Source organism: Pan troglodytes, chromosome 9, assembly GCF_028858775.2.
Source record: "Pan troglodytes isolate AG18354 chromosome 9, NHGRI_mPanTro3-v2.0_pri, whole genome shotgun sequence".
In the NCBI taxonomy this organism is placed as follows: Eukaryota; Metazoa; Chordata; class Mammalia; order Primates; family Hominidae; genus Pan; species Pan troglodytes.
In genome coordinates, this window is record NC_072407.2 from 57,350,659 (window position 1) to 57,365,137 (window position 14,479).

The following is a 14,479-nucleotide window of genomic DNA, read 5'->3' on the forward strand; positions in this document are numbered from 1 at the left end:
AAAGTTTTGAAAAAAAAAATACTAGCTGTGAATATGGTAGTTGGTGTTATTTATGAGTTAGTTCAGTTCAGTTAAATATTAACTGCTGAAAATCAGGATAGTGTATGCAGATGTGGTAAGAATTGTGGCATAGCCAAGAATAAGGCGGAGAGATATACAGCTCCATAGAAAGCAATCAGCCATTCTGACTAAGTAATTGTTACAGAGAACAGTTTGCTAACTAATTTGTGATACAGTTCAAAGTCTAGTCTCATGACATTTAATGAGAGAGTCATGAAGACTAAACATCTTTGAGATGTGAAGGACTAAAGGTTTAACAATGGAATGCCATAGTACTGAGTAAGACACATCAAAGATCTTATTTCTGGTGCTACACAGGTCGTGTTGTAAAGATACGACAACTACGACAAACTGAAAGGGCTGAATTGATGCCAATTTACTTATTTCAATTTTATCACAACCACTAGAGAGTAAATTTCTTGAGAGCAGGAACCTTTTTATCATAGCTGATTTCTGGGTCATGAAGTAACATATTTTAGGTAAGGAATTATTAAACATATGAATAATTGTATCTTTACTCTTTTCTATAGAATACCTACTAAGATATAGAGACAGATTTATTTTTTTAACCGGTTGGCCTAACACCAGTTCTTAGGAGAAATAGAATTATCAAGGGAGGGTCTGTTGGGTCCACTGGAAGAGGAACTCAATAGAGATTTAATAAATGTTCATTGAGTATAAACCACTGTTGAAGATATAATAATGATGTACTCAGTAACCTAATGGATATATTGATATTCCTGTTCACAATGTCATTACAGGTCCTCTTCTCCTGAGCTCTCAACTCTGATACAAGACTGAAAGAAGAGTCAATGGGCCAGATTAGCAATGTTACAGAATTTGTCCTCTTGGGTCTTGCTCAAGACACTGATGGGCAAAAAGCAGTATTTGTAATGTTTTCATTCATATACATTGTGACTATTTTGGGAAACCTGCTTATCGTGGTGACTATTATTGGCAGCCCCTCCTTGGGTTCCCCAACGTACTTCTTCCTTGCCTGCTTGTCATTTATGGATGCTGCATATTCTACTGCGATTTCACCCAAACTGATGATAGACTTACTCTATGATAAAAACACTCTTTCCTTCCCAGCTTGCATGGGCCAGTTCTTTACAGAACACCTATTTGGTGGTGCTGAGGTCTTACATCTGATGGTGATGGCCTATGATCCCTATGTGGCCATCCATAATCCACTGCCCTATTTGACCATCATTAATTGACAGGTTTGCATCCTTCTGTTAGTGGTGGCCTGGTTCAGCGGTTTAGTGCATTCTGTTTCAAATTGTTGTTGTGTGCAGCCTCCCTTTCTGTGGCCCCAATGTCATTGACCATTTCATCTGTGACGTGTACCCATTATTGGAACTGGCATGCACTGACTGTGATTGCCAATGGTGGAGCAATCTGTATGGTTGTCTTCACCCTTCTACTAATCTCCTATGGGATAACCCTAAACTCCCTTAAAACTTATAGTCAGGAAGGGAGGCATAAAGCCCTGTCTACCTGCAGCTCCCACATCACCGTGGTTGTCTTTTTTGTTCCCTGTATTTTCATGTATGTTAGACATGTTTTTAACTTTCCCATTGATAAATTTATGACTGTGTTTTATACAGTTATCACACCCATGTTGAATCCTTTAATACACACATTGAAAAATTCAGACATGAAAAATGCTATAAAAAACCTCTGGTGTAAAAAAAAAAAATAGAATAAGAGTGTCCCTCTTCATGTAGTTACGGGGTATGTAGACAAGATCTTTCCAATGAGATTGTCAGACTTGTAATGGCAATTCAGGGATCCTAGAGTGGGAAAGCAGGATTTATGAGCTCACAGCTCAATTAGCATCTCATCCCATCATGGCCTCAATTTGACATCCAGGATCTCAAATTCTATATCCAGAGGTAGGGTGGGTGAAACTCTATGGGTTCAATTTCTAATGTACAGCTCTTTTATTCTGGTTCTTCTCTATTTTAAGATCTATGAACTAGAGACAGGATTTTTCTTTCACATCCTCAGCATACAATGAAGGAAGAGAGGTGTAGATAACCAAAAATAGGCACTCCTCTTCACAAGAAAAGGCTAAGGTGCTTCTTTCAGTGCAATTTCCTTAAAAACGTTGTGATATTTCTGCTTCTTTAAATTGGCATTTACAACATTATACAAGAGCCACACTTACAAAGATCTTTGCATCTGACTCTTCTTGGGTTTGAGCTGAGAATCTGTGTGTGTGGCAGTGGGATAATTCCCATAGGAGTCTTAGAATTATTTTCATTTAATTGGTAGGGTTTGTGAGACACACTTTAAAATATTTCCGATCTCTTCTCAAAGAATCTTTCATTGACAACTTTGAGATGACATTTATTATGACATTTAAAGCATGTGGCATTGGCTTTCAATCAGAAGCTAGGTGAAATTACTTACATTGAGTCTTTAGATCTTTGGGGAGACTGGAAAGGGAAACCAGTTTTATTTTTGAAACCAGCAAGTTTGGGCTCTTTTATTTTTCTTGTACATTCTTCCTGAAAATTCAAATTACTTTTTTAACTCATATATTTATCTATGTCTTATCATATCATACAACACTATAAGAAACAGTTTGAGCTTTCAATATTGTACTTGAAAATTTTAACTGGATCCACCTGTTCAATTAAGTATACTTCCTGTTTTCTGTATTACTGTATGTGGCAGTATCACCAAACCTTTTGGGCACTAGATAAAATGTCACTCCCTCCCACCTCTAAGTTACTTCTGTCTTTTCAGCCATCACTTACACTGTCTAGGAGATTTTTCTAAGTGTCATCTAGCTTCTGTTATTAAAGCCTATGCCACATGCTTTAAATTGTTGTTATGGAAGCACCATAGTTATAGGTGCTACTTTTTATTCTGGTGATCTCTTCCTGCATAGTATAAGGCTCCACAGTTTCTGTGACTTAAAACAATCGCCAGTTTATTTATCTTCAAATTTTATAGGCTAGGAATTTAGGCAGTCGCTGGCTGGGTATTTCTTCGGCTTCATGTTCCATGGAAGGAAGTCGCTCACTGTTATTCAGCTGATATCTGGGTCATCTGTAGGGTCCAGGAAAGCTTCATATTCATAGTATCTTGGAAGTGATGACTGGAAGTGATCCACTGAGTCCTTCCTCCTATCCATTTAGATGAAGGACCACAAGCTTTCTCCAGCAGGATAGTCAGGCTTTTTACATGGCACTAAGAGTTCCCCATGGTAGAAAGTAGACGATGTCTGGCTAATTAAGAGCTATGTCCAGAACTGGCACAATGTCACTTGCACCATCTTCTATTGCTGAGAGTGGTCACATAGCCATCGCAGATTTGAAATGTTACAGAAACAGATGATAACCCTTGAAGGGGAAGAGGAAAAGTCACTTTGCAGAGCAGTGTGCAGAACAATTGTCTACATCTGAAAAGGTATATGTTGGGAGTTTTTTTTCAGATTGAGTTGAATCTATAAATCATCTTGGACTGAAATATTATCTTAATAGTTGGGTTTCTAATTCTTCAATACAATGTATCTATTAGGTGTTTTAAACTATTTCCTATGTTTGTGTTTGAAAAATTTTGTAGTTATTAGTATAGGGATCTTACTCATCTGCTCCTAAGTATTTATGTGTTCATTCAGATGCTTTAACAGTTTTTTAATTAAAAAATTCAATTTTATTGCTGTTAGTATATACAAATGCAACTGTATTTTTAACTTGACATTCAAGTCCTACAAATGTGCTAAATTTGTCACTTATTTCTACCCATCTCTGTAGACTTTTTACAGTTCTCTGAGACAATATCATATTATCCACAAACAAGAATATTCATTACTTGGACAGATATAGGAGTGTTTAGCTTTTCAATTTGTTTTGGGGTCATTTTCAGAAGGTTGGGTTTTCCTTACATTTTACTGTTTTATCTAAGCTGCCAAATTAATTAAAATAATGTTTTTCATAACCATCCTTTTCTATCCCTTTAAAGTCTAAAAAACCTATTTGAAGATGATTTTTTTAAAGCGTCTGATATTGGTAACATGAATTTCTATTTCTTTTCTCTTTCTTGATCATTCTTGCTAGAAGTTTATCAATTGTATTATAAAAGTACCAACTTTTGACTATTTTGATTTTATCTATTTAATGTTACCCATTTTATTGATTTTTGATCTTATATTTATTATGTCTTTTCTTTTACTTACCTTGGATTTAATTTACTCTTCTTAATATGAAAGCTCAGATGCATGCTTTTAAACATTTATCTTTAATATAACACTTATAGCTATAAATTTCCCTCTCGGTACTGTTTTAATTACATCTCACAATTTGATATGTTTTAGTTAGTTTTGAGTTCTAAATATTTGCTTATCTCTATTAGAACATTTACATTGATTCATAGGTTATCAAAATTTTATTGCCACATTTCCAAATATTTGAAGAATTTTTAGATATATGAGCTACTTATTCCCATATAAATGTTACTTTAAAACTGAGGCTCAAAACACTATGTACTTATTACGTCTCAATTTCTGTAGTTCAAGAAACTAAGGATAGCTTAGCAGATTCCAGCGCTTCAGGATCTCTTACAAATCTGTAATTATCGTCTGGTTGGTGTTAGATACTCATATGAAGGCTTGGCTGAGGAAGGATCCACTTCCATGCTGGCTGTTGGCAGGACTCAGTTTCTCAATAGAAATGAAAAATCTTTTGAAAGTGTCATTCTACTTAACATCCCATAGCACTTTGAAATTGTTTTGTATATGTTATGCTGCATATTATTAACTTCTGAATATATTATCTTTTTTTGACATGCTTTTATTGGGGAGATTGTATCTGATCTGTGAAATTAATATAAATTATTGTTATTAATTTTTTTGAAAAATGTTTATAAAACAACTAAAAATAGAAAGAAAAAGAATCTCTGTTTAATCCCACTGTATTATATCTGTTTTCTGAATTCTTTTCTATAAATTATAATTTTCATGTCATATTGTTTTTTTTTTAGCCTGAGGAATTTTTTTTTGCATTTTTTATAATACAGGTCTGCTGGCTATGACATTTCTCATCCCTCAAATACTGAGCTCATTATTGAATTGCACATGGCAGGCTGAGACTACCTTTAGCTATCCCCAACACAAAATATGTAAGAGATTGAGTGAGAAGAAATTCCAGCAATTCGCTAGTGCAAGGGGTGTTGGAAAAGAGTTTGAAGTTCGATTTCTGCCATAGTAGAGTGATGTAGTAAATGCTTCAGATTTCTGTTGAAACTCAAGAATATCCATGTCTCAGCGTTAATGTGTACATCCCAGAATTAAGGATTATACAATAGTCTTTTTAGATGTCCTTTACCAATTGGGCTACTCCTTTTCTTTCTCTTTAATGTCTTCACCTTTTTATAGTTCTAATTTGTTCTTATGCAACTGTGTAAACAGAAGCATTTGCTGCACCCATTCAAGTGAGAAGGAGTTGATTGTCTTTTCCTAGTGTTAGCTGACTTCATGTCACATATGAGAGGAACAGGGGCTTTATTCTCTGGAGACAAGATAATGTCACGTGTAAAGAATAATATTGTCAATTCTAGACATGACCACCCATCTCTGTGCTCCTTTCCCATCTGACATGATTTTTCGTTTTAGCTATTATGTATATAAACCAAATTCATCTGTTGATTAAGCCATTGTTATGTGGGTTGTAAGTGGTATAAATTGTTACACGATGTACTTCTTTTTTTTTTTTTTTTTTTTTTTTTTGAGACAGAATCTCACTCTAATCCCCAGGCTGCAGTGCTGTGGCATGATCTTGGCTCAAGCAACCTCTGCCTCCTGAGTTCAAGTGACAATTCTGCCTCAGCCTCCAAAGTAGCTGGGATTACATGCATGCACCACCTCACTTGGCTGATTTTTGTATTTTTAGTAGAGACAGAGTTTTGCCATGTTGGTCAGGCTGGTATCAAACTTCTGACATCAGGTGATCCACCCACCTCGGCCTCCCAAATTGCTGGGATGACAGGAGTGAGCCACCATGCCCAGCCTATGTGATGTACTTCTTAGCTCATTTATACCCACTGGCCATGAGAAAATTTGTGTGTTGATTCAATGAGATTTGAGGAATCAAAATGGTAGGCCATGTCTTATTTTAATAGCCTAATGGTGTTTTCATTTGTGGCTTGGATCACAGGTTAAGTGAATCTCAAAGTGTTATTAAAAGTCTAATCAAGATAAATCCATTTGACATCACTGGGAGCTATGGCTATTGGTCCTTTGTAGTAACCCTACAAGTTCTGTTTTAGTTCTTGGCACTAGGAACTACTCTTTAAGGCTATTTAAAGCAGTGTTTCGGCTATTGTTATAGTATCTTAGTCTTTATCATATTACTGGTTTTGGTTAACTTAGTGGAACATGTCATTATTCTTCTTATATGTCATTCATCTCATATATCCAAGTGGCTGCTTGAAAATCCTGGGACAAACTCTTTCTCTTCCTTTTTTAAAAAGAGAGAAAACCTAAGTTCTTTGGAGGACCTATAGCACACACTTTAATCTTCCCTTAGAATTCTAGTAAGCTTTCCATAATAGCATTCTCTGTTGCTGGATTTCTTGGTTGTCCATTGATCTTGTCTGCCGGACCAAATGGTGAGGTTACAATACAGAATTCAGGAAATATTCAGATATTGCTCCGAGAGTGAAAACAAAATGTTGCATGAACTAAAGGTTATGTTCCTCATACATATGGTCATCCAGAGGACTTAATTTTACCCTCTTGGACCAAGGTTCTACTCTTCATTGGGAGAATTTCAGCAGATTTTCATATGAATCAAACTCTTCAACATGAGAATCTCCACTAGGAAATTAAATATCTTCATTTTCTTTAGCTGGAAATGAATAACTTCATTGATACTAGTGATCAGCAGGAGTGAAAACTTCCATCAGAGGTTCTATTTGTTCTGAAAATTATGCTTATAAATATGACATAATTCTCAGAACCACCTCCTTGAACCTTTCTCCATATGCTATTTCCATTTTATTAAGAAACTTTGTCATGCTATGTTATCTTTCTGTAATTGGCCCTCTAACATCACCCATGACATCGAGAGCAAAAATGATGAATTAATTTGTGTCTCTGTGAAAGTCCAACCACTTCTCAGTAGTTGTCTTACAAATGGGCTTCCTCTGGCCACTGTACTATGAATATTGAATGCAAAATCCCAATGTTCATCATAGGGAGGCAGAATTAGGCTTTTGCTGGAGTCCCACGGTTGCATATCTTCATATACTAGACATTTCTGAAAACAAAAGGGCATTAAGGTTATTGGGTTCCAATGGCATTGCATGTGTAACTTCCAATTATAAATTATACACCTTCTAGAACAATTGTCATTTCTTTTCTGATACTAGGATGTGAACCAGAGAGTGGTGTATTTGGTAAGGTTTGTAAAATGTCTCTGATGGTTATGGACCATGTTGTTCTAAGGAAATTGCATGATTAGTCCAAGCTCTGTATTTTTGCTAGAATGATCAGTCACACTAGACTAGTGATATTTACTCTCACTCCCATACTCCTCCAAGCTTCTTCTGAGGAATCAACTATTATGATGTTATCAATGAATTAATTAATCAAATCAAATTGAATTTATTCATTTTGATTATGTTTATGTCTAAATTTAATTTCACCAAATTATGGCAGTGTGCTAAGTATACATCCATGGGGAAAGATGGTAAACATATTTTGCCTTTTTATCTACAGAAAACTGAACTATTCACAATATTCTTTTGATTGTAAAAGTTCATCTGGAAGCATAAAATTATGGAAATTACAATTAAATTTTGAAAGAATAATGAGCCATTCTGGATAAGACAGATTATAATGTTATAACAGTTAAAATAATGCAGTACTGTTTCACATATATACATACATATATAAATAATAGGACTTATACATTCCTTCATTTTCCTATACATATTTAAATTGAGGATGTTTCAGTTAAGATGTTTTTGTTACAAATGACAGAAAACCAAATTCAAACTACTTTGAAATGTAAGGATATTTATTTGCTGGCTAACGTAAATGTAAAATTCAATGTTATGACAAGCTTCAGGTTAAGTTCATAAAATTGATTAATTATTTAATGAAGGAGCACTTTTATTTGTTCATTGTATCCTGTGAATCACATGTTGGATTAAATCTGGCTCTCCTATCATGAGAAGCATTGGATTCTGTAGTCATTGAGAGAAGGATATTTTCACAACTGTGGCAGTGGTAATTACCTGATTATGATGTGGAATCGAGGTATTACAACACGATGGTAGCAGGGAATGATATTTTTGTCTTCCAGGTGACTTACATGGGCACATCTTATCACACATTTGTCCACTTGTGATAATAAGTGAGAAAGTACAAGAATCCATTTCTGAATGTGTACAGTGAACAGGAATGAGATATTTTGGTGATGAAGTTTTAAGCCACATCTTTAAGTCAGTTATGAGATCAGTAGTGGTGCTAGTAGAAGGTGAAGTGGGAGAAATAGAATTGGCAATGAAGGAATAAGATGGTAAATAGCAGTTACAACTACATGATTGGCCATGGTGGCAAGAGACATAGTTTGTCTCTCAACATTTCTCTTCTAAGTTTCTCCCACGAAGAGAATCCTAAAGAAGGTGTTTCCATGTGTATATGAAAAAAAAAAAATGGATTCAAGTGTCATAAGAGCTAGGCTGTGATAGATTTGAGAATGTACTACCTTGCCCTCTCTTTAGGAAAGAAGGTTACATTTTTCCAGTTGCTGGGCATGCTGTTAGTAGACGACCCTCAGATGTTAGCCCCTTCAATATCTGTAGAAGCTGCAGAAAGTCACCTTATCAAAGGCCTCACACCCTTTCCAAGAGATGTTCCTTTTTGCAATTAGGTCAGTATTTAGATTTCAGTGTCACTAGAGTTCAAGTGGGAAATATGGCTTTGCTCTGGAAGGAAATATTTCATTTGATTAACAAATTGCAGAGTCTAAGTAATATGCATGGGCAAGAATTGGAGGAATGTGTGGAAGTGGATCTTGTGGATATTGGTATGAATAAAGGCAAAATAGATGGCTGCCTGTGGGTGTTGGGAACAGACCCCCAAATCTGGCCATAAACTGGCCCCAAAACTGGCCATATAAAAAATCTCTGCAGCACTGTGACATGCTTGTGATGGCCATGATGCCCACACTGAAGGTTGTGGGTTTACTGGAATGAGGTCAAGGAACACATGGCCTACCCAAGGCAGAAAACTGCTTAAAGGCTTTCCTGAACCACAAACAATAGCATGAGTGATCTCTGCTTTAAGGACATGTTCCTGCTGCAGGTAACTAGCCAGACCCATCCTTTTATTTCAGCCCATCACTTTATTTCCCATAAGGAATACTTTTAGTAAATCTATAATCTACAGAAACAATGCTTATCACCGGCTTGTTGTCAATAAATATGTGGGTAAATCTCTGTTCGGGGCTCTCAGCTCTGAAAGCTGTGAGACCCCTGATTTCCCACTCCACACTCTATATTTCTGTGTGTGTCTTTAATTCTTCTAGTGCCACTGGGTTAGGGTCTCCACGACTGAGCTGGTCTTGGCAAGTGGTGCCCATATGTGGGGCTTGAACCCAGGTTGAAGGGTCACCAGAGCGATGGTTGGAGAACATGGAACTAAGCTGGAGGATACCTGAGTACTCTTAAGCAATCCCTGTGGTGAGTAAGAAGGGGAGCTCAGAAGCATCAGGGTAACAATAGGACAAGTGTGGGCTCTGGTTCGTTCCACCTTGGAACCTTTTCACACTAATGATGAGGAGAAAGGGAAGTATAATGCAGTAACAGAAGAAGTAACAGAGCAGGTTTGTTTGCCAGCTAAAGCTAAAGCGGAAAAAGAGGAAAAGGTTCATCCCTACCCTTCTGCACCCCCTCCTTATTTTGATGAAACAGAGTGGCCTGACCCCCAGATCTTTCTTTTCTGGAGGACACTACTTTTCTGGGTGAAAAGTAGTTGCCCCAGTGACTGTTCAAGCATCACCCCAAGCAGCCACTCTCAGTTCTATTCAGGCAGGAATTCAGCAAGCTAGAAGTGAGGGTGATTTAGAGGCCTGGCAATTTCCTGTTAGGATACAGCCCCCAGTTCAACAGGGAAATATTATAGCTACATTGGGCAATTTTCTTTTAAATTTGGGAAATGCCATGAGGGGCCCGTCCTGGGCCCCATTCCAAACTGGGGCATTTCCAGCTCAGGCCATTCCCTCACCCCTGTACAATGTCTGTCCCCTGCCACAGCTGGTAGTGCCACAGTAGATTTATGCTGTACAAAACCTGTGAGCCTTCTACCTGGGGAACCCCCGCAAAAGGTCCCAACAGGTGTCTGTGGACCCCTGCCAGTGGGGATGATAGGATTACCTCCAGAAAGGTCTAGTTTAAATTTAAAAGGAGTACAAATACATACAGAAGTCATTGATTCAGATTACAATGGGGAAATTCAAATTGTTATATCTACTTATGTTCCCTGGAAAGCAGAGCCAGGAGAGCGTATAGCACAGCTCCTGATTGTTCTGTATGTGGAAATGGGGAAAAGTGAAATTAAACAAACAGGAGGACTTGGAAGCACCAATAAATAAGGCAAAGCAGATTATTGGGTGAATCAAATTACTGATAAATGTCCTATCTGTGAAATAACTACTCAGGGAAAGAAACTTCAAGGTTTTAAAGGTTTGGTAGATACAGGAGTGGACATTTCAATCATTTTTCTACAGCACTGGCCATCAATGTGGCCAATTCAAATTGCTCAATTTACCATAGTTGGAGTTGTTAAAGCCCCTGAAGTATATTAAAGTAGTTATATTTTGCATTGTGAAGGGCCTGATGGACAACCTGGGACTATTCCAACATTTTCCCCTTGGAATTCTCCAGTTTTCGTAATTAAGAAAAAATCAGGTAAATGAAGAATGTTAACTGATTCAAGAGCCATTAATTCAGTTATACAACCTATGGGAGCATTGCAGCCAGGATTGCCTTCTGCTGCTATGATTCCAAAAAATTACCCTTCAATCATCATATATTTAAAATACTGTTTCTTTACTATCCCCTTAGCTGAGCAAGACTGTGAAGGGTTTGCATTTACAATTCCTACAGTAAACAACCTGAGGCTGCTAAGCATTTTCTTTGGAAAGTGTTGCAACAAGGCATGTTAAACAGTCCAACAATTTGCCAGACTTATGTAGGGCAAGCAATTAAACCTACTCATAAAAAATTTTCAGAGTGTTATGTTATTCATTATACGGATGATATATTTTGTGCTGCCCCCTCTCAAGAAATATTATTCCAATGTTATGATCACTTCCCAAATTCAATTTCTCATGCTGGTTTAATTATAGCTCCTAACAAATTTCAGACTACTACTCCTTACTCCTATTCGGGGACCTCAGTAAATGACATTACCATTGTGCCACAGAAAGTAGCCATATATAGGGATCAATTGAAAACATTAAATGACTTGCTAAAATCACTAGGGGACATGAATTGGATACGACCTGCTCTAGGCATTCCTACCTATGCCATGAGTAATCTATTTTCTATCCTTAGAGGAGATCCTAGTCTCACTAGCCCTTGGCAATTAACGAAAGAAGCTGAGGCAGAGATCCTGCTAATCTAAAAGCAAGTCCATAAGCTCAAATAAATAGAATAGATCCAGAAAAGACTCTAGATTTGCTAATTTTTTTCAACTCAGCATTCCCTCATTTGGGAGACTAGCTTATGTACATGCATGTGTGGACACCATTTCTCACTTTGTCTGGGCTACCCGCCAATCAGGAGAGTCTTCTGTCTGTGTTAAACATCACCTTTTGCAGTGTTTTGTGGTGATGGGCATTCCAGCTTCTATTAAAACAGATAATGCCCCAGGCTATAGTAGCCAAGATCTAGCTACATTTTTCTCTATATGGAAATTAAACACATTACTGGTATCCCATATAATTCTCAAGGACAAGCCAGAGTGGAAAGAATGAATCTCTCCCCGAAACAGCAGTTGCACAAGCAGAGGGAGGAAAACAGGGACTATGGGACACCCCATATGCAATTGAATCTAGCATTATTAACTTTAAATTTTTGAGCCAGCCTAAGGCCAGATGCTATCAGCAGCTGAGCAGCATCTACAGAAACCAGCTGCAAAGACAGAAGGAGAACAACTGGTTAGGTGGGGAGATCCGATAACAAAAAGTTGGGAAATACGTAAAATAATAACTTGGGGTAGAGGTTATGCTTGTGTTTCTCCAGGATTGAATCAACAGCCGATTTTGATACCACCAAGAAACCCAAAAACTTATCATGAGCCAGATGCCGTGGAAGAGATTCCAGGAGGTTCTCGAGGACCCCTCAGTTGCAGCCATGTCAAGACTGAAGCTGAGAAGGACCCCAACTGTCACTAGCAACACCCGTTGAACACAGCCACCCACTTGGGGACAGATCGAGAAGCTGTCACAGAAGGCAGAAGAAAACCTGAGGAAGGCAGGACAACCAGTCACAATGAGTAATTTAATGGTAGCTTTGATAGCGGTGATCACCACTGCCATGAGTATTTCTTCAACAAGGGCTGACACACAGAACAATTATACTTATTTGACATATTTATCAATCTTGGCTAACAATAATGCCTGGATGTAGTCACTATATGACACAGTTGCACATGCTTTCTGATCTCAGTATTTACCATAATGAATCTGCTCCTATAATTGAGGCATATTGCCCTCAAAAACTCATTTGCAAACAAAATTGAACCTGGCCATAAAAAATGAACATACTTGTTTCAGAAGGTTGCATTGCAGAACTGGTAGAGGTGCTGCACACCGATTCCTATGGAATCATTATTGATTGGTCCCCTAAGGGGATGTTTAGCTTAAATTGCACCTCTCAGTCTGTGTCCCACAGCCACACTGTGTTCAGCTGGTCTGAACAAAATGGTCAGATGGTAGAAATAGTAAGAAGTATGGCAAGAGTTCCTATTATCTGGAAACATGGCGGTATAGTGGCACCTCAACCTCAAATGATATGTCCCACTCTAGGAGCTAAACATAAGGATTTGTGGAAACTATTAGTGGCTGTTAATAAGATCAAAATTTGAGAAAGAATAAAAAAGCATCTAGAAGGACACTCTACAAACTTGTCTTTGATATTGTAAAATTAAAAGAACAAATATTTAAAGCATCCCAGGCACACCTGACCTTAATGCCAGGAACTGGAGTGCTTAAAGAAGCTGCAGACAGATTAGCAGCTAGTAACCAAATAAAATGGACAAAAACACTTGGAAGCTCTGTGATTTCAATGATGATTGTGCTTTTAATATGTGTTGTTTGTCTTTGTATAGTCTGCAGATGCGAATCCTGCATCCTGAGAGAAGTAGCCCACCGTTAACAAAGCTGCCTTTGCTTTTATTGCTTTGTAAAACAAAGAACGGGGACATGTTGGGAACAGCACCCCAAATTTGGCCATAAACTGGCCCCAAAACTGGCCATATGCAAAATCTCTGCAGCACGGTGATATGTTCGTGATGGCCATGACACCCATGCTGAAGATTGTGGGTTTACCAGAATGAGGACAAGGAACACCTGGCCCACCCAGGGTGGAAAACTGCTTAAAGACATTCCTGAACCACAAGCAATAGCATGAGCGATCTCTGCCTTAAGGACATATTCCTCCTGCAGATAACTAACCAGAGCCATCCCTTTATTTTGGCCCATTCCTTTATTTCTGGTAAGGAATACTTTTAGTAAATCTATAATCTACAGAAGCAATGTTTATCACTGGCTTGCTGTCAATAAATATGTGAGTAAATCTCTGTTCAGGGCTCTCATCTCTGAAGGCTGTGAGACCCCTGATTTCCCACTCCATGCTCTATATTTATGTGTGTGTGTCTTTAATTCCTCTAGCGCCACTGGGTTAGAGTCTCCACGACTGAGCTTTTCTTGGCATGTGGGAATGTTTATTAGCATGGGGATAATATTCCAGAATATATGTGGCATGGGTGTATGATGACTAAAACTTACTGAACACACACTGTGTGTAAAATATATGGAAGAGAGCATTTCAAGTTCTCAGGTTTGGATTTTCCAGGTGGCAGCATGACTCACCCTTTAGAAGGCCATTCCAATGTCCTATTTGTTCAGCTTCTAGGTGATGAGAAATATGATTATACCAATAAATTCTATTGTGGTGAGTGATATGTTTTGCTTTATTTACTACAAATGTTTCTTCTGGATAGAGAATGAATAAGACACCATGGGAATGGATAATGGATTCTACTCCAAGAATAATAAATAAGGCAAGTACTAGGACAAACATATAACCAGAATATATGATGAAAAAATGCTGTCTTCTCCAGATTGAGGATTTACAACGAAGTAAGCTGTCACAGGGTTGTCACATGAATGAA

General features: G+C 37.7%; 1 pseudogene; it reads left to right on the forward strand.

Moving 5' to 3' along the window:
• Positions 1–872: 872 nt before the first annotated feature.
• LOC100613142 (olfactory receptor 4A8-like) lies at positions 873–12,479 on the forward strand (annotated as a pseudogene).
• The last annotated feature ends 2,000 nt before the right edge of the window (positions 12,480–14,479 follow it).